We start from the raw sequence: 21,025 nt of genomic DNA on the forward strand, positions 1-21,025 counted from the left end.
AGCATCTTGCTGACTACACTAATTTGTTGCAAATTAGTTGTTTAGTCTACTTAAAGAAATCACTAGCAAAGGTATCAGGAAAACTAGGTCTGATAAAAATCTGTAAAAGGACAACAAAGCTCAATGGCAAAGTTCACTCTTCTCCCTTCTACATGGATGACACATACAGAGGAAAAACAGATAAGAATAAATTTTAAATGAGTGATGTGGAGGCTAGAGATATTAAGGGTAAGGATGGAAAGGGTGAGGGTGAAAAGAGGACAGGGTAAAGGCAAGCCTTCCACTGAGTGACAAGTTTCAGTGTGGATCCTATTTTCAAACTTAAACTTAGACTGGACCAATGGTTTCTGTCTGAAGGACTTAACAGCACTTAATCAATTGCCTAAGTTAATTTTTATAAGATGATCCACAGAATTTACTACAATTACAACAGTGACAATTTTAGATCTGGAAAGGCAATATTTATGCTGTAGATGCTATAAGGTATTTACATCAATTCACATGCAGACATGAAGAAGGTATAAAGGTATATTGGGAAAAAAATCTCCTAAAGTTCACAGAAATATCTTTCAGGTGCCTTTGCATCTCTCAACAGGCTTAGGATTAATGAGCTTCAAGGACTTGGGATATCAGCCAAGGCCTCATCATCAGCTTTGGGTGATGGGCCACCAAGTATTTCCAGTTCAAAAGTTTGTGAGTTTTGAGAAGTGTCCCACTCAAAAAGAGGTCCTGGCACTGCATCCTGTGGTTCAGGAGACCTTGAGAGCCTCATTTAGGGCCACTTTTTATAGGGCCACAAAATGATGGGGCTAAGTAATCTAAAAAACTTCTATCCTGAGGTTGTTTATCACTGGAGTTTCTAAAATACTTGTAAATTTTTTTCCAAAATTCCTGTAACAATGGGACCAGATTTTCCAAAATGACCAAGGGACAGTTCACTTCCCAACTCATTACACAGAGGTTAAAGCCTAATGGAAATTATTGAGAACATATTTTTATCCCTATCCTGCTGTTAGAGAGTGAGTGGCTCAGTTACTGGCTGGGGTTAAACCACAACAATGAGCTTAAATCACCCTGACATTCTTGTATCTACAAAATCTCTAAATCATCAAAAAGTGTAAAAACTGGGCTCTGCAAAGGATTGGCATATTTCCAGAGCTTCTAGCAAATCTCCAAGAGGATGTAATAGGTTTTTTCCGGGACCGCATACAGAAAAGGAGACATAGTACTTTACCCAAGAATTACTGCTCAGGATCACTGACTATAGGCAGGAAATTCAGCAGCTGAAGATCACAGGGACCTATAGCTCAGAACATGATTAGCCTCAGTCTGCATGTACTCAGATAATCAGTAAAAGCTCTGCCTGCAAAAAGCTACCCAAATGCATTCATCCTTTGATGCATGGTGTAATCACATTCCCATACATTTAATATCGACCATGTTGATTTATTATAATTTTAGTTTCCTAAGAAAAATATGCTATATGCTACAAAATCTAATGCTTCCCAGAAGTCTAAAAAGCAATGATTTCAGCAATGTTACTACCTTTATCAATTTCATCATCAAAAGATTATTGGAATCATCAAAGGCATCCACAGGGAATTTGTTTGTCCTGGTTCATTGAATTTTTTTTCTGTTCTAGAGACCCAGCTGTGAATTATCATTAGTATGGCAGGGGAAAACCATTTACACTTCTTTAAGCAATCTTAGAGTCTTTTTTGTTTTTCTCTTACCACCCCTTCCTCATTTTTGCTTGTTTTTATTTTAGTCTGTTCTTTTCTTTCACAAGTGACAAATTCCCTGCTGCTTTCTTTATTGATTGACGAGAGGCACATGCACCAGTGAAAGCCAGAAAGCAAAGCTGCTGAAAGATGTTTCTGAGTATTTTTTTCTTTAATGATGTGGAGCAGCACTGAAAATAATGTCACCCTCTTCATACTCATTGGAATCCAACCTGAAATAGTGTGCATGTTTAAAAGTCATAAAGGATGTTGTTTACTTTGATGTTGTAGTGTCTGGGTCCATAAATTAAAAGCATCAGCACTGTGTACTTTTCAACACTCATTTTTTAACTTCCTCCTGTGCACACAGGCAGGCTGGTTTTTTGTTATTGTTTCACCATGGTATAACAGTGTAATTTTTCTGCTAGGTTGGTAAAGACAGAGAAAAACACACTGCTTGTTATAAGCCTTATTCTTAGATTTACATATATTTATTAATATGTTCTTCCACAAGGAGTTCTAAGGTCCTGACAACCAGGGGGAGAAAAAGTTGAGAAAGTGGTTTAAAATTATTTGTGCAGTATGCTTTTGGTTGGGATTGCTTGGGTTTTTTTTGCTTTGGTCTTTTTTTTGGTGGTGTTTTTTCTTTGTCTAGTTTTGCTTTTGTGGGGTTTTTAACATCCCTGCAAGGACTGTTACGTCTTTCAGAATGGATATAGAAGAAGCAGAAAAAGAGGAAATGTTAGAGGTCATTACAGATGGAAACTACAGAAGGAAAAATGGGAAAAGACTATTCCAACCTTTCAGTATGATAGTCTCTGCAGAAACTCAGCAACCCCAGTTATATTTTCAGATTATGACGTCTTTGTATGTTGGTGAGAATCGAAAAAATACCATAAATTTATTAAGACCTCAATAAAGTTTGTTACTCTTATACATTCATTTTCAAAAGCTAAATTCTGGATTTCTACTAGTTAATGAAAGTTCCAATTTCCATTTCTAGTGATTTCTTTAGGATGTGTTTTTACTCATGAAGTTTGTAACTCTAGGCTACCCCACAGACGTAGATATCCATGGGCAAGGACATTTTCACATTTATTTGTGTGTTTTCTTACCTATTTTGTAGTCATGGTGATTAACTCAGTCTTTTGGACATGGCAGACCAATGTGTCCTTTAGGAATGTCTCTGTGGTAGAAGAGAACATCACAGTGGGGTCCCCAAACATGCTTTTGTAGAACTGCTCCATCCCCAACAGACACTACAAAGGGCCCAAAATAATCAAAGAATCACAGAACGGTTTGGGTTGGAAGGGACCTTAAAGATCATCCAGTTCCAAGCCCTCTGCCATGGGTTGGGACATCTTGCTCTAGACCAGGCTGCTCAGAGAATTGTTCATAAATCTCCTCAGAGGCACTTTGTATTCCCAGGAGACTTTGTATTCCCATTCCTATTCATGCCCACAGCACACTGACACAACGATGAAATTTTTACTCCGAGAATTTTTTGTTTAACAGGAGTAGGGAGATCTCAAGACATATCACATAAAAAGCCCTATTAGATTAGGCAAAATACATAACAGGCATGTCCTCTGGCACTCAGTGACACATCTTTGGAGCAAACTGATTTCCTAAGGGCATGCCTAGAGTGACATGACATTCTTTTCTCCCTCCATTAGAGGACAATCCCTTTCAATGTGCTTTACCCCTGTGGGACTGAATGCTGAATAAAGCATTTCCCATTGTAAGAACAAGAGCAAAACCTAACCTTTAATCTTTAGCACGGTGGTGATACAGACACCTGTCTGCATGAGGACAAGATATTTCCCGTGGAAGTCAGGCTGCCTACTTGTTTGGCTGAGAATAACGCAAGGAAAACTTCATTTTCTAGATAAAATACTATACATGGGGTTGGACTTTACCCCCTCCCCCTCTGTCTCTAGAGATGTGTTAGCAGCTGGGAAGATAATGTGTGTCACTGCAAAATCTGCAGCATTATCAAAGAGAGCATGGGAATGGTCACATCCCCATCACAGTAATAATTTGAATTTATTCCTAAGGCATCAGCATCTTCACCCAGTCTCTGCCTGAATGACAGCTCAGAGTCTGCAAAGGCATCACAAGTGATCCTGGTACACTATGAGCAGCCAACTAGGTTGACAGATTTTTATAAAATTCAGCATAGTTAGCTGCTTTTCTCAACCCGTTTTCAATCATTTTTTATTTCTGTGTGTATGTATGTATAATATCTGTGAGATAGCCTGATGCACTCCATACAAATTAAGGAGGATTTGCATGGATGTCTTCTTGTGAAATAATTTTTTTCTTTTCCTTTCTCTCTTCTTTTAATAGAAAATCTGTCAGTCAAGGATGAGGTTCAATTGTGTTAGCTGCGATGTAAATATTCACTAAGAAGGAGACAGGAGACAGTAAAGATTAAAAATAAAAAGTAGGGAAAACATTGTTATCCCTAAGAGGATGAAGTAGGGAATTATTAGAATATTGTAGGACTGAGGACATTAAAATAAAGTAGTAAGTCTATGCCTTGGCTGAGGAATGACTGACCTTCTTTTGTACTTGCTTATCTTAGGCCAAGGTTTATAAGACAGATTTAAGGATATGCTTTTTTAAGCTTTGATAATTTTCTTTGAAGCCCTTGAGTGAAATTTTAGTGGGTCAGGCTTTTGTTGTTGCAGACTGTGACTGTTTCCATGCTCAGGGCACTGATATTCTACTCACATTTTAAACTGCAGTTGTTCCTACTAGAAAGCAGTATCAGACAAGGCTCAGGGGTGACTCCAAAGGCACAAACTAAAGAGTACTAAAGGTTAAAGCTCAAAAAAATTTCCAAAACCATTAGGGAAATCATCCTTTGTTTCACTTCTAGTTGGCCACAGGGAACTTTTCTTTTCTTTTCTTTTCTTTTCTTTTCTTTTCTTTTCTTTTCTTTTCTTTTCTTTTCTTTTCTTTTCTTTTTTCTTTTCTTTTCTTCCTCCGCCACTTCCTTCCTTCCACTGAAGATTAGTTTACACACAGATCAGATGCTTGAGTTTGGGTCCACAAGCATGCTTTAAACACACATTATTGTCACAGGATAAACTCTGTGCAATAGGATATGGAACCACTGAATCACAGAATCATAAAATCATAAAGGTTAGAAAAGACCTTTAAGATCATCAAGTCCAATTGTCAACCATCAACCCAGCACCACTATGTTCACCTTTAAACCACGTCTTTAAATGCCAATTTCACATATTTTCTGAATACTTCCAGGTATGGTGACTCCACTAATTCCATGGGCAGTGTGTTACAATACTTTATGACCCTTTGTGTGAAGCAACTTTTCCTAAAATCCAATTTAAACATCCCCTGATGCAACATGAGGCTATTTCATCTTGTCCTATCAATTGTTATCTGGGGGAAGAGACTACCCCCCACCTGGCTACAACCACCTTTCAGATACTTCTAGACCATGATGAGATTATCCCTGAGCCTCCTCTTCTCCAGCAATAATATACCCAGATTCCTCAGCCTCTCTTCCTAAGACACTTCCTCTGGCCCTTTCACTAGCCATATGAAATGAAGGCTGACCTCCCAGTTCCTCAGCCCAAATCCTGATTTCCCAGAAAAAGACTTTGAGTCTGCATCAACTACAGGTTTTGGAGCATATAAAATATATATTATCTACAGTGTATTCAAACAGCTGATCTAGTAGTTTGGTGAAGGAATGAAGCCCCAGAAAAACTTTCAGAAAGTGAATATGGATGGCTAGAGAGAGTTGAACATTTGAAATAGGGTTAATCAGGAAGATTAGAGTAATCAAGAGCTCTCAAAGTAAATGAAAAGATTAGTTGAACTTGAAGTCAAGGAAGTTCTTACACATCTAAGGCATAGATATTACAGTCCAAGTACTCACTTGAACCCCCTTGTCTAGTCCTTAGAAGATTAAACTTCAGCTCTAGAGGACCTGGTCTCCCGTAACACTGTCTAGGTACATCACCACTGGCAGATTGTTTTCTCATTGGAACTTGTGCTGCTTTGACCAGGAAGTAGGAATTCTGGGATGCTGTGGCCAAACCAATGGGTGCTCAGATTTTGAAATTGGCACCTGATGTGGCCAGTGGGGTTTGAACACACAGGGGTTAAAAACCAGAGCTTAGGCCCCAGGGGGCTCTCTTGGGACTTCCCTCAGGGAAGGCCTTGGATATCTCTCCCTGTCCCAGGTGCTGGCTGGGCGGGGGGAGGGGAAAAGCTACACGGCTATGAGGTAGGCCCAGCCCAAGGGTGGAAGAGACCAAGAGAGACATCAGGCAGCCATTGCCGAGAGAGAGAGAGAGAGAGAAGAGAGAGAAGAGAGAGAAGAGAGAGAGAGAGAGAGAGAAGAGAGAGAGAGAGACTGAGAGACTGAACCAGGTTTTTTCCTGTGACACAGAGACTGCATTTAGGGGGAGGCAGTGCCTCAGAACCAGGCAGGTTCAGTGTGGGTACCCCTCGGCCCCAGGGGGTGAAAAACTGTGGGGGACAGATGTCCCAAAGGAGAGACTGTGCCTTTTTGGAGTGAGACAAGGCATCCTTAAAAGACAATCCTAAAAGCAGCTCTGGTCCATGCACAGTGGTGAGAGCAGTGGGCATGGAAGGAAGGTGTCACGATGGCAAAGGACTTTCTGGGCGGTGCTGAGTGACACGAGCACACGAGGTTTCAGCGTGTTTCCAGGAGAAGCCTGTGGTGCAAGAAGGACTCCTCTCCTCTTCATGAACTGAAGATTGAGTATTCTAAAGGGTGGTGCTGGACTGAGAGTTGGTGATTTGGGGAAATTTATTGCATTGGGAAATTTGGTGGGGGAGGAGGAAGGTACTTTTGTACGGTTTTCATTTTTTTTTTTTTTCACTTTTAATTGTTTTCCCTCTTCTTTTCTTGTAGTTCAGTTAATAAAGTTTTCTTTATTTCTAAGCTGGAGCCTGCTTTGCTTGTTCCTGGTCACATCTCACAGCAGACACCAGGGAGAGAGTATTCTCATGGAGGCACTGGCTCTGTGCCAGGCCTAAACCATGACAGAACTAGTTCATATTTCCTGTGCTATTTGAAAAGTGCTGCATAAAAAAGATTGTGTAGAAACAAAAATCTTTGAGGAATAGAATAGTAGAAACTTAGTTTCTACTATATAAAATAGTAGAAAGCATGTAACTGCTTCAGAAAGGAGGAAAAAGCTGAGCAAGGATTTTGAGGTGGCAAAGTTTACCATCAAGATTATATAAGTGAATTAATTAATTTCTCATAGAAGTCCATCTATTCCGGAATACTTAAAGTTTATTTCTGCCTATAACGTAGCAAATCATATGACAACAGGATCTCAAACTTTGGTATGTTACAGGAATATTCTTCCCTGCCTGAATTTACTGATTCCAGTGAATGATTTTGCATTAAGAGTATATAAAGTGAGCTAAAATTATTAGCTGAGTTTTAAGAACCAAAATTCAAAAGGAACCAAACAATCTCCCCCATTTCCTTGAGGTAATTTATTCATTTCCAGATGACCAGATTCTGGACAGAAAAATTTCTTATATAATCCAAATTTTTCGACTTGATCGTATATGCAGATATACATTGCTAGTATTGATTTTGCTGCTCTGGGTTACTCTGTGTCATCATAACTCATGCAGTGTCTGGCATTATTCAAACAAATGCTTCCCACTTTTGGCTATAGACTAAGATTGACTTGAGAAACTCAAGAAACTTTTATCTTTAATGGAATATGAACTGACTGCTTTGACTTTCCTCAAGATGCAAGTGACCATCAAAATATAAGACATTATGAATTCTTGTTTTTCTTTGTCTCTTTGTATAATCTGTTCTGTTTTATCTGAGATACTCAACAGAGACAAGGAGAGTTTCCACTTGAATTTTCTTTTTCTTTTGGTGTTTATTCTTTTGTTTTCCACTACCCAAAGAATTCATTTAATTGTTTGTTTACTTACTTCTTTATTGAAATAAGCAAAGCAGTGGAGTCTGTGTTAAAAAAGAGGTGGCAAGAGGGTTTTGTTTTACTATTTTGTTTATTACCCACTACTCAAATGACTTTTAATTGGCATTAAATTAAATTACTTTCTGACAAGTTGAATCTGTTTTGCACACAGAAGTAACTATTAAGAAATCCACCTGTCTTTTTGTCAATCCATGAGCTTTTCCATCCACTTTTCTTCCTCTATCCTGTTGGAGGGGGTAGAGGTGAAAGGGAGGGCTGAGCAGCTGAGTGTGCATTTGCCAACAGATCAAGGCTAACCCTCCATGATTCCCTTACAGTGTGGAGAAAGGGGATATTTGGGAGCTCCTAGTAACAATGAATGAAGTTTCAGTTCACTTTGTTACATGAATGTTCCTTTTTTTTTAAGATTACTGTTGCAGTAGAGTTAAGAAAATGTATGTGTTCTAGTCACTGGGAATTCCTGCAGAGAACTGAATCAGGTATTTTTTCCCTTTTCCAAGTTCATTAACTTCTTCTAGTTTTCTTGGACATGGATATACTACCTCATAATTGGCTTCCAACAGGACTGTCTGGCTTTGCTGAACACTAATGATAAAGAATCTTTGTTGGCTCATCCTAAGCATGAATTTAGAATATCTGTTGCTATGGATGAAGTTTAACATTGAGGAGAATTGATCATATTAATTTTTCCTGCTTCATGGGTGAACCATTTCATGTCCAGGCAGTAACTCTTGAGAAAGAAGTGGTTCATAACAGGTAGGATGAAGTTCTTGTTTATTTTACTGTATATGTATTCTCCTGCAATGGCAAAGTATCAGAAATACTTACAAATGGTGTAGACTGATGTAGATTATGAATAATGTGTTTTTGCAGTGTTTGCATAGGTTCAGACACACACACACACACACACACACATTCATATACATCCAGTAGCACTCAGGCTAAAACCAGGCACTCCCAAGAGACTAAGTAAATTAATTTTATGTTATTAAATCCAATTATAAAAATGAGAGCACCATGGAAAATAATAAGCAATATTAATTATTCTTTTTCTGGTTTTAGGGGTTGTGCATTGTTGGTTGTTTTATAAGATATAGAATTGTAGCACTGTGTGATTTTGGAGGGTGCTGATTTTACTGGTGACTTTGGTATGGATAAAAGGAAAAGAATTGAGTGCAATCCAACATATAAATCACAGGAACAGGCTCACATTATACTGTGTTGCCTTAAAAGTGAGCTGCTTTTTGTGGTCAAGACAACTGTGTTGCCTTTCACTTATTGTTTGCTGATTCTGCACTTCTACCTTGACTCAGCCAGAGCCTTGAGTATTGGAGCCTCATGGTTCAAGGCAACACAAATACAAATAATTAGTAGACTGAAAGTAAGTACATTTTAACAACTAAAAAAACACCCCAAAAAACCTAGGAAATCACAAAACAATGGTTGCTATTTTGCACTCTGGTCTGAATATACCCTGAAACAGGCAGCCTGAATAAAGGTCTTGCATATATCCAAAGTTAATTTTATTCATAGTACCTAGCATGAGTTTGGATTTGTGCTGAAAACAGTGCTCCTAACACAGGGATGTTTTCATTACTGCTGAGCAGTATCTACAGGGAGTCAAGGCCTTTCCTACTCCTCATGCCACCCCATCAGTGAGAAGGCTGGGGGGACACAGAGCTGGGAGGAGACACAGCTGGGACAGGACCTTGACTGACCCTGAGTGATACCCCACATCATATGACATCATGCTCAGCATAAAAACTGATGAAAGGAAGGAAAAGGGGTTCACCATTGTGCAAACTAGAGCCCTGCTTTCATGGGAATATTTGAACACCTGCCTGCCCATGGGAAGTGATGGATTAATCTTATTTTGCTTTGCTGGTATGCTCAGCTTTTACTTTACCTGTTAACTGCCTTTATTTAAATCCATGAATGTGGTGGTGTTCACAGGGGTCCCAGGAATAGCGAAGAGATGAGGATCTGACTCCATGTTTCAGAAGGTTTGATTTATTATTTTATGATATATATTATATTAAAACTATACTAAAAGAATAGAAGAAAGGATTTCATCAGAAGGCTAGCAAGGAAAGGAAGGAATGGAATGATAATAAAATCTTGTGACTGACCGAGACAGTCTGAGACAACGGGACTGTGATTGGCCATTAATTAGGAACAACCACATGGGACCAATCACAGATCCACCTGTTGCATTCCACAGCAGCAGATAACCATTGTTTACATTTTGTTCCTTAGGCCTCTCAGCTTCTCAGGAGAAAAAATCCTAAGGAAAGGATTTTTCATAGAACATGTCTGTGACACATGAATTTTCTCACTTTTATCCTCCTCTTTCCCTTGGGAAGATGTGAACAAGTGGCTGTGTGGGTCTGAGTTGCCAGCAGGGGCTAAACCACAGTATCACTGTGTCAGAATCTGGCAATTCCACTGAGCTGATCACTCTTGGCTGTCCTTGTTCTAATTGGAGAAATAAATACATTAATTTTAGGAAGAATTCAACAGTACATTTACAAGGTCAATCTCTATCAAATGAATCTGAGGAGATCATAAATAAATTAAATATAGATATATAGACTCATAAAGGAGAAAAATCATTTGATGAAATGCATCAAAGTAGTGCAAGAGCAGTGTAGACTCCTTAATCACTAGGTTATAAAATTATCCTCTTTAAGATCAATACAAAGTAAAGACATTATTTCAAATCAAACATCTTTACAAGTAAGACTGACAATTTATTCTAGATCACTCAGAGGTGGTCAGGGCATTCCTGTAGCATGGTACCTGGGTCCTAACAAAGAGATTATCTCTTTGGATACATGAACTTAAAGTGAAGGAAACACATCTTCCTAAAAAAATTGATATGCCACTTTACAGTCACTTCTATAGTTTGTGAACCTAAATATCAGACAAAGAGACAATTCACAATGATATCTTTTACAGTTCATTCTGTGTCACTACAAGGCTGCCTCTTAGGCTGGTGGTTCGCAGCTCCTCAGTTTCTGTGTGAAATGAGGTGTGATCAGCTACAAGTCTTCTGTTTTCATTGCTGATATTGTGAACTGAACAGCTTCATTTGCTAACTTTGCAAAACATTTTGCAGAGTGTGGTCATGAAATTAAAACAACATGAGAGAAAATCTGACTGACAAGAGCTATGGAAAGCCTCAGAAACATCTGTTGATGTGCAGCATTCACATTTATGCTTGTTTTTCTGACCTGGATGCTATGCTCTGACTTCCTGGCTTTACCTGAGCCATCTTTTGGCTATAAACAAAAATGGCTATAAACAAAAATATAAACATGCTGGGTGAACCCTGAACTGGGTTTGAGCCTGATTTGCTGCCCCTGGCTCCCATGTGAGGGAGGTTCATGCTCCCACCCACCTTGCTACAGTGTTGGGCTCCTGGCTCACCGTACCTTGTGGAACAGGCAGACATCACTGTTCCCAAACATAAAGCACATGCTATCATGAGAAAATTAAGCAGGTGGTGGGTTACTGTGCCTGTTAGCATCCAGATGTCAATATTATATTACATATGATGCTCTGCAATGAGGGATAATCTTCACAGGCTTGACTTAAACTGAGGACTTTACATCTACTTTGCCTCATGGGACATGACCTGTAGAAATCTGCTTTTATTTTCCATCATGTACGTTGGCTTTAGTGTTTCTTTTTTTTCCTCCATTTGAAACACTGATTTTTGGCTTAAAGCTGGTACCAAGACACTTTTGATTATTTTATATATCTTAAATTACATCAGAAGTAAGTTAACTCTTGTCATAAATGTTGAGTAGGCATAGTTGAATATTCATCTTGGCTGGGGAAGAGCTGGTAAAAGATTTGTCTGTCACAAAATGTAAACAGTAGATACAAATAATCTCACACCAGCATGTGTTTTTGAAGAGATGTGTGTAAATTGGCTGTATGAAATATCATTGGGATCAAATTAAATTAAAACACTCACTAAAATTTTTTCTGGGAGATGAGTACTGGTTCAAAGATTATACTTGCACTTCCCATATTCTGACATTTTTATGTGGGACCTGGTTTACTAGTACTTTAAAAATGCTGCCAATCATCAGCTTGTTCTTTGCAATGAAAACATTTTGGATAGATCAAGGGAATCTCTTTAGGGAGATAAGAGAATGAAAAACATAAAAAGGGAGATTATGTTGATGGTGGACAGGCAGGGCTGGGTCATGAATATATGCAAGTTTGATACTGACAAAATAGAGAATCATAGAATTACAGAATCATAGAACCAATGAGGTTGGAGAAGTTCTTTACAATCATCAAATGAAACCATGTTCCTTCCATCCTTCAAAGGCTGGTGACTCAACCACTTCCCCAGGCAGCCTTTTTCAATGTTAGACCACCCAGTGTAGATCAAATGAAAATACCACACTCTGCAAAGGTCACAGTTAGGAAGTACACTCAAGTACTTCTAAGAGAGCACTTGGAACTTTTCCAAGCAGTCTAGATGTTCAAAACCTGAAAATGTTGAAAATCTGTCCAAATGGAGAGGTGAAAATGGGGACTAGACTACCTAATTTTTATTACATGTTTTGTTCATTTAATTCTTCCTCATCTGGGAGGGTTTGCAAATCTGGAGATAAAATGCAGTATTATTTAAAAAGGACCAAGGTGGATCGGGAGCCTAAATTCCTTTCACATTTTTTCCTGGATTGATGTAATCTATATCTGACTTTCTTGTTTTGTACCCAGTAGAATGTGAATGTGAAACAGAATTACCACAGAATGGGTCTTTTTTTAATTCTAATTTCAGAGTAAAGTGGTGGGCACCTTATCTCTGGAGATATCTCTCCCAGAAGAAAACTGGACACACTACCACACTATCAGCATTCAAAAGATTTTTTTGTTTTGTTTTAACAGGAAACTTATAAATGTGACAGATTACATTAAATGGCAGTTTACCCTGCTTGAAGAAAAATAGATGAGAAAAACCAATATCTATAGAAAATTGTCGTGAATTAAAAGCTCAAAGAAAAAAAAATACTCTGGCTGAAAATTAAACTCTCATCTCAGTTTCATGTGTTTTCTCAGAGAGATTTCTCTGAGATAGACTTTGAAAGTAAATTATGTCACTCCTGTATTTTTCTCATCTTCATTTGGAAATATGTAAGAAGTTTGCATTTTCATAAGCAATCAACATTTTCAAGTAATCAGTTTGATGGATTGAATTTTCCAAATGTTATGGTGAGCATCTGCTGGAAAACCAAAAGTATGCCAGAAAATGAAGACCTAAAAGAGACTACTTTCATATTAAAGTCTGGATAATTTTGAGTTATAAAATTATTAAATTTTAGCATCAATTCTGCTTTGGTGATCATTTGCACAGTACAGTTATTTACATCAGTGTGGTGCAAATGAATAGCTAGTAATGAAACAGCATCTGTTTGAGTCAGCAGAATTAACAGTGGTTTCAAATGTCCTAAAATCCTTTTATTCAGAGAGAGTGATGGAAAGATAGGAGGAAAAATTTTACATTTGTAATCTCTAAAACAGGATTTATCTTTAGCTTTTTTATAGGTTCACTTTTGCTGTCTTATGCATTGATTTTGCAGCAAATCTGATGAGAATAGGCAAAGTTTATAAGAGTTCAGTTGGTCAGAGGAGAAGCCATTTCACTGGGTCTTTCTTGTTCTCAGTTTTGACTTTGCTTTGCAACAGAAAAGATGAAATTTTCAGAGCCAGAGAGGATTTTGTGGAAAACATTTGTTTGGATTCTAGTTTATTGTACCTCAATATGAATCACACAGGCAGGGTCTTGGAGCCAAAGTTTTCAGTCCCAGCTGATCATCCTGCTTGTTTCAGATATTATTTTCCTGATAGATCTTTTTCCTACTTATTGTATACAAAGACACACACAGATTGTGTGTGTTAGAAATATATATATATATATATTTATAAAAATAGACATATTTTTCCCCTGGAAGCTTTGTGTAAACTAAATCAGTGAAAGAGTAATGGAATTATTTCTGCTACTTTTAGTAACAAATAAACCATAACAGCTTAAAAAACAGAAGGGAGTGAAAAATAGAAAATTTATTTTTAATATTTTAAAATTTTGAGAATTCATAATACTGGCAAGTTTTCTCTTCAGTGCATATGAATTTATCATGCCCACATTGTCTCAACTACAGATGTCAGTTCCAAGTAAAAGATTTTGTCACATCCAAATGGATGCTGGGTTTTCATGTTTTCCTCACCTCTCAGTTTTCCATGACAATTTGGCCTGCCAGGGCATGAGGTTTACAATACTTTAAAAATATTAAATAGGATATGCTAGCAGAGTACATCTCCAGAGCCACACAGGCAGCACTCTGCTCTGTACTGCCTTTTGTAAGAAAAGGAATGAAGTTCAAGGTCTTGCATGTTCTCCTCAAAGTACTCCTGCTCTTGGCTTGGGATACTTAAGGAAAAAAAATAACCTAAATCTTTGAGTTGAAGAATTTGGAGGACAGTTTTAGTCCCTTGGTGCAAGGAGCTGTCTGCAGGTACAGGAGAGCAAATGAGAGAAAAATGGAATATTTTCAAGGGGCAGTCCAAGGACGTGAAGTAATTCACTTCAGGAACTTGGAACTGTCACAAGTGTCACCACTTCTCACTCTAAGTGCTTTCTCTAACAATACCTGGCAACTTGCATCTGAAGAAAAGGAGAACACAAAGCAAAATAAGTCACATCATTATAGGTATTTCTTTCCCAGGGGGTGGTGGAGAAAAAAATTAAAACCTGAGCATTAGTCATATCATTTAAAGCACTATGAAAAACCTTTATATATTAGAAAGATGGTCTGAAAGAATAAAAATAAGAATACTGGAATAGAATAGAATAGAATAGAATAGAATAGAATAGAATAGAATAGAATAGAATAGAATAGAATAGAATAGAATAGAATAGAATAGAATAGAATAGAATAGAATGGAAGAGGACAGAACTGAGCTGAACTGAATTTTCAGATGGAGTTTAACTGAAACTATTGAAAGGTTGCTATCTTGTGTGCAGGAAGATAAACATTCTATTTATTGTAGCTAAAGCCTTGTACCTGAAGGTGGAACATGCACTGGCAGTAGTCCATGATGGGTGATTGATATTATTCAGTATTTTCTTGTGTTCTCCAGTCTGTCCATGTGCAGCCGCCTGGAACCACATGCCTTATTTTCATACTATAATTTCTTTGAAGTGAGATTGCATTTTTTCAGACAATTGTAAAAAGCCCAGTTCAATCGTCTTTTTTTTTCTGCAGTGGAATTACTCAGTTCTACCACAGCAGAACTGTGGCTGCTAAAAGCTGTCAACACATATTTTGTGTTCTTTGGCTGTAGTACATAAAGGGAAGAGAATTGAAGAAGGTCAGTCTAGAGTTCAGTAGGACTCAGGAGTGACCTGGTCAGACTGAAAACATTTACCTCCCCCCATCTGAAATAAATTTAGACTGCCTCCTGGTGTAGCTCCACTACTGTCTCTATCTGTTAACAAATACAAGAATCATTGTCTTGTTCCCTGTCTACTTTCTCAGTGTTTGTTTCAGAGCTTTATTTCCATGCTTTCTTCCTGACTAATGAGTCACAGTTTTTTAATTCCTTTGCCTACACGCATTTATGGGATTTTTTTCCTCATTTTAAACACAATAGTTATGAAAATGAGACTAATTTTTATTAATTCTATTACAATTTCGTTGTGCATGAACAAAGATTTTTTTTCTGTTTTTTTCTTTTCTGACAGATCTGAAATGACTAATTGTGCAAGTCTGCCTGAGAGGGAAGAGTGGGAAGAGGGGAAATTTGGAGTCAGTTTGCTGCTTGACATTTGATTCAGTTTATCTGATATTTGATGCTGTGCTATATAGGTGTCAGATTCAAGAAAACTAAACATGTCTAAAAGTGAAAAGCATTTTTCTGAGCTGTTTTTTGGTTTATCCTCAACACTACAAGTCTGGTCTGTGTTCACGATCTGAAGAGGAAAAAAGAAAATTCCTTATCAAATCCCAAATATTTCACTGAATAAGCTTATTTCCTGGAGGAAAGCTGAGGAAATAAATGTAGTTTTGAGAATGGACATTGTGCTTTCTGTGCTCACATTGTCCTTCTCAATCTGTAATGTGAACTCCATGGCTGAGGCAGAGCAGGAATAGAAAGGATGAAAGGGCCACTCTTTGCCAGCCCTCTCTATTATGAGTAGTGGTGAAGCACAGAGTTGGTAGCAGATTGCAGTGAAGCAAACATGGAAGGGGTAGAGGAATACAAGTCATGGAAGACATGTAGGTAATGAAGATGGTCATGAAGTGGCAGAGAAAAGAAAATGCAGGACAAATTATAGAAGTACTTTGTGCTGCTTCAAAACAATAGGCTTGCCATGCATTCTTTCTTTTTGCTGTGTTTGGATGAGGAATATTTTGCTTTCTGTACTTTACTCAGAACAATTAACACCCAAAAGGAACACAGTAGTGTCCTGAGCAAGTTTGCTGAGTATATGCAATCTGGGGAGGCCCGGCTGCATAGCAACTGCTGCAGTCATTACCTTTGTGCTATTTTGTTAGCTCTCAAATAGGTGTATTTGTCTTTTGGCAAAATGTGGATGGGGTGCAAATGTAGCAGAAGACAGAAAACATGTTCTAAATAATTTACAATTGTGCAGGATCCATTTTTTAGCAGGAACTGCACATTCAGTATTTTGTAATATATAAAGTCACTTGTCATAAGTTAACATATATGGTGCTCAGCTGTCTGTAAATCGTGAATTAAAAACCTCCCTCTCCAACCTATGCTCTGAAGAAATGTAAAAATGACCTGAAAATATCTAATGCCCAGAGATTATTTGAGAGATCATCTCACAGCTGCTGAGACACCATTGTCTTGTAGAAAAGATACTAATGAAAGTGACCCAAGAGGGAAGAGACTGCTCAAGAAGCTTACGCCCTTTTATTTCCTTTTAGGGTTCTAAATTTACTGGGCTATACCATTTAACACTGAGAGAAATAAAAACAAAAACAAAACAAAAAATCCCCATGTAAAATCTGTAGCAATTTATCATGGAAAATAGTCTGCAGGATTAAAAAAACCCACCCAAACAAAACAAAATGTAAAGACTTGTGAAGGCTTATACAGCAACCAGTTAACTCATCATAATGAAGTCAGGTTTGTTTGCACACACTGTGTTATTTCTCACAGCAAAATGAGAATTTCTTTATCAAAGGCACTTTGGCAACTTTGGGCAAGTGTTCTGTTCAGATGAGTCACACAATATTGCTGAAAAAATTTGGAAGACCACTCCATTGGTGATATTTCAGAAAACAGAGAGACACTTAGAGACCACAAGGCTGGGATGCAAGCTGTGCTCACAGAGCTGCAAGTACAATAAGTGTAGCCTCAGAAGATGAAGCAGAAAGTGTCAAGCATGTGAGGAATAAATTTAAAATTTCTGTTCTGGTTTTTTTGAGGTGTTTTTGGGGTTTTTTTTGGTTTTAATTTTTACTTTCCAACAAATTAAAAGGATTTGTTTTGCAATACAAGGTTCTAATTTACATGGGTACTTTCAGCATTCTCTCTTCAAAGAATGTGGCCTTAGCTCTGTGGGTCTGCTTCTGGAAGAAGATAGATTCTACTTTACATGTAAAATTTTGCAACTTAATACTAGTGGGATATTGGAAATGGAATGGCTACCTTTTTATATTCTTGTGCATGCTGGTTCCAAGCCATTTCATGGAAGAAAAGGTAGGCTTGAAAACAATCCATGAAAATGTCCACAAAAATCCTTTCCATAGTCAGAGTGTGAATGACCTTTTGCTTTTTGGACAAAATCTTTCAGGGTACCTCAATTTCTTTGTCTTGCTTGCCTGAGTGTGTTACCATGGTGATTAGGAGATTCTGGAAATTAACTTCATTTTATGATTATTGTAAAACATTTGTATGTGAGGTGATGATCTGTATTTCAGAATCAGATTTTGAAGAGACAATAACCTTTTGGGGATTAGCAGCTTTTCTCACATGAAAAATAAAGAGCAACTGAGATTAAAGAAGGCCAGATTTGTAATTGATGGATTGAACCATTAGTGATTTCATTCCAGTCACACCAGTCTTTAAATCAGCCAGAAATCCATCCCAGTTTGCCGGTAATTTTCCGCCAAAAAAGCAGTTGGATATGTAAACACTACGAAAATGAAGCAGCAAAACCAGTCAAACAAGCCAGCTGCCAAATCATGTGTCTTCTGCCAATGCCCAGTATCTTGCAACACCCTGCTCTGTCAGTGAAAATATTCCCTTTGTTATTCCACAGTTACAACTGCAGTTTCACTCTTTCAAGAGTGGATAACAATGATAACAGCAATGACACTCTCTAGTTCTATCTAGAGAAGAGAGACTTCTTCTGGAAAAAAACAAAACAAAACACAACAAAACAAAAACAAAAAAACCAAAACAAAACAAAAAAAAAAAAAAAAACCCAAGAGTTTAAGGTATGTTATCTAGATGGATTTACACTTCTTATTATAAATAGACATTTGTCTGTTCTTTATAGATTAGATTTTCTACTTACAACTGAAAGAATTTTGGCAAGATCCTTGTAATCCTTGTAAATGGAGGTAACTATTGACATGAAAATGTATAATTATTGAAAAGGTCGAAAATTTAAAGTAGGAAACACCACAGCATGAGTGGGTTCTGATCTTGGCTTACCCTCTTGCTAAGCCTGGAGCACCTTCTCTGCCTCCTTCTTCACTGACCTTGGTGTCTGCAGGGCAGCTTCTCTGAGGTTTTTCTCATTCCTCATTCCCATCTGCTGTTCAAGAGGTTTTATCCTTTCTGAACTATCACAGAATATTCACCTTATCTCTTACTCCACTAAGTGGAGTTAAACAGGAAAGATCCAAGATCCCAAGACAGACATCTATGCTACTTGTAACCATTCTATAGGTTGAATGTGGTCCCTTAACAACTATTCTCTGCGACCAGAAACTGTTCTCTGGCACCTCACCTGTGCTTTACCATCTGGCTGCCCAGATATGTTCACTTGAATAAGCAGACAAGTTTGAGGAACAGACTCTCAGAAATCAAAGCAAATGATGTCCACCACGCCTCCCTTGGATACAGACAGCTTATCACAGGAAGCAATCTGGTTGGTCATGCAAGATTTACCCATGATATATTCATGCTAATTGTTACAGTTCACTCTGATTTTTATGTCTCCAGAAAAGTGTTTCAAAAGGATTCACTTCGTGATTTTCCCTGGCACTTGTGTAATTGTCCTTTAGTCTTCTGGAATGTGTGAAGCTTTTGAAAAAGGTGTGTGATAGGTCCTTTTCTGCATTCAACAGGAATCTTCCCAAATCTCCCCAACCTGCTGACAGAGAGGCTTTCAAGGACATTGTCTATGTCTTTCAGCAGCCTTGGATGTATCTTTTTGGATATCACAGCTTTATAAGGGTTGATTTCTCTCTAAAAGTCACTGACTCTTCCCTCATCCATTGATGGTACTTCCCATTGAATCCTTTCTCACAAATGCCTGAGCAAAGACGGCACTGATTTTCTCATGTCTCTCATATGTATATCTTATTGGTCTGGTTGGAAACTTTCCCATTCAGTTGTTTGAACAGCCATTTACTGTACCAATAACCAATATAAAACCCAGAAGATATGGAGATTTGAAGAAAAAAAAAAACAAACACAACAACAAAAAACAAACAAGCAAAACCAAAAACAAACAAACAAAAAAACCAAAACCAAAAAAAGACTACTATTCATATATATTGGTTTATAATTCTAGAAAATTTTATTTACATTTTAGACTTTTTCTCAATTTTTCTTCATTCTGTCCCATTTTTTCCCCACCTTTTCTATTTTAATGTTAAAAATATCACAACGGGGCTTAAAGGCATTCTTAAATGAGTAAAGAATTGGCAGAATTCTTATTTTCCCTGTAATCCAGCCAGAAAAAATTAGTTTACATTAATTGTAATCTGATGCGTGATTGTTTTATTTCAATAATCAGGGTGCTTGAACTATGACTCATAGGCACCGCTCTGTTTTGAAGTACACTTGAGGAAGAAAAGAATTCAGACCTTAGTTCTCCAAGACTGAACACATCACACAAAAGCTAAAAGGTCCCACTTTCAAAAATCTCAGCGATGATTCAGAATCTTACTAATTTTTCAAATACAAGATCAAATTGGCTTTTGATGAGATGCAGAGGACCAAGCTCTCAAGCAATCTGTTGAATTCCAGAAAGCAATTCATATGTTATTAGGAAAAAATTCTGATTATGAATTTGGTGTTCTTAACCATAAGCAGGGTTCAGAGGCAAGTGGCAAGCAAAATCCTTGGTCTGTAAAAAACACCTTGGAAGTGCGGGAATAAAGAAGCACAAACACAAGTTATTCAAACATTCAGAGTCAAATGTAAGGAGCAAAGATTACCTTGGGAAGTTAAAGCAGATGGTCGTTTTACACAGGGTGTTTTTAAGAGGGTAGTCTTCATTATCACTACATTGGGATCTGTAATTCATGTCAGATTAATTGAATGAAGAGAAAATCAAGGTTTTACTATGGAATAAAAAAACTATTTCTAGGATCAAAGTGGGGGCACTAGTACATTTCTCTATGTTGTGGTTTAACTCTGGCTGGGAAGTCAGCTCCACACAGCTACACACTGACTTTCCCCCTGTAGGACATGGGCAGAGTCAAAAATATTAAAGTTAGAAAACTCACAGGTTCAGAAAAAGACAGTGTAATAGGTAAAGTGAAAGTCATGAATACTAAAAAAGGCAAAACAAAGAATTAACAGACTAATTTGGATGGGCAGGCAGGTGCTCAGCCATCAGGACAGCAGGGCCTCATTATACATAAGGGAGACTTGGGAAAACAAATGCCATCACTCCAAATAACCCCTCACTCCTTCTTCTCCCTCACCTTTATATGCTGAGCATCACCCCCCTTGTGCTCTGGAATATCCCTGGGGTAGGCTGGGGTCAGCTGTCCTGGCTGTGTCCCCTCCCAGCTCCTGTGCAGACTCAGCCTCATCCCTGGTGGGGTGGGGTAAAGAGCAGAAAAAGCCTTGATGCTGTGTAAGCACTGCAGACAAAAACAACCCAGAATTGTCAACACTGTTTCCAGCACAGATCCAAAGCACAGCCCGTGCTAGCTACTGGGAAGAAAATGAACTCCATCCTAACTAAAGTCATAATGCTCTAGCAGGGACAGTACCTTTCCACGTTCCACACTATGGTCTGTGTGTAATCTGGCCACCTTTGCTGACCCATCTTTCTGCTAAGCAGGACCAGTCAATGAAAAT

This window comes from Melospiza georgiana, chromosome 1 (genome assembly GCF_028018845.1).
Source record: "Melospiza georgiana isolate bMelGeo1 chromosome 1, bMelGeo1.pri, whole genome shotgun sequence".
Taxonomy (NCBI): Eukaryota; Metazoa; Chordata; class Aves; order Passeriformes; family Passerellidae; genus Melospiza; species Melospiza georgiana.